Source organism: Arachis ipaensis, chromosome B04 (assembly GCF_000816755.2).
Source record: "Arachis ipaensis cultivar K30076 chromosome B04, Araip1.1, whole genome shotgun sequence".
In the NCBI taxonomy this organism is placed as follows: Eukaryota; Viridiplantae; Streptophyta; class Magnoliopsida; order Fabales; family Fabaceae; genus Arachis; species Arachis ipaensis.
The window spans coordinates 103038710-103039131 of NC_029788.2; the positions used below are offsets into that span (position 1 = coordinate 103038710).

The 422-nt window shown below is 37.2% G+C and overlaps 1 protein-coding gene across 2 annotated transcripts in view; it reads left to right on the forward strand.

Annotated features, from left to right (window-relative positions):
- LOC107639705 (pyruvate decarboxylase 2) overlaps positions 210 to 422 on the forward strand; it is a 3769-nt gene continuing 3556 nt past the window's right edge. Inside the window, exon 1 of one of the 2 annotated variants that reach the window (XM_021121427.1) lies at positions 210 to 413. The gene's annotated coding sequence lies outside the window, so the exon portion shown is untranslated. The remainder of the gene's footprint in view (positions 414 to 422) is intronic. The other variant, XM_021121426.1, reaches the window with a different exon arrangement.

Sequence of the window (422 nt, forward strand, 5' to 3'; positions counted from 1 at the left end):
TTTTGTCATCCGTGCAATTCCATTCGATTTGTGAATTATAATTTTAAAAAATAAAATAAAATTATGTCGATATCCATAAAAAAAGTAAAAAACGTACTAACAATCCATACCAATGGATACACCTAATGAGGATCTATTAGCCAAAAAAATTAGCCAAGTTGTACACGAGAGTAGACCACCGCCAAGACCCAAGACCAATGTCCCAAACAGGGGCAGCACAAAACCGAAAACCAAAAACCAGCACCCTGTATCTCCTCTTTCAGTTTTACCGCCACCACTCTCCCACTCTTCACACACCATCACAAACCCACCACCCTTCTTAGTTCTACATATAAAACCCCCTCCTTAAACCACACTCTCCTCACCAAGAATTCAAACCACAAAGAAAAAAAAAAAAAAGAAATACTTCAAAGTTAAAAACA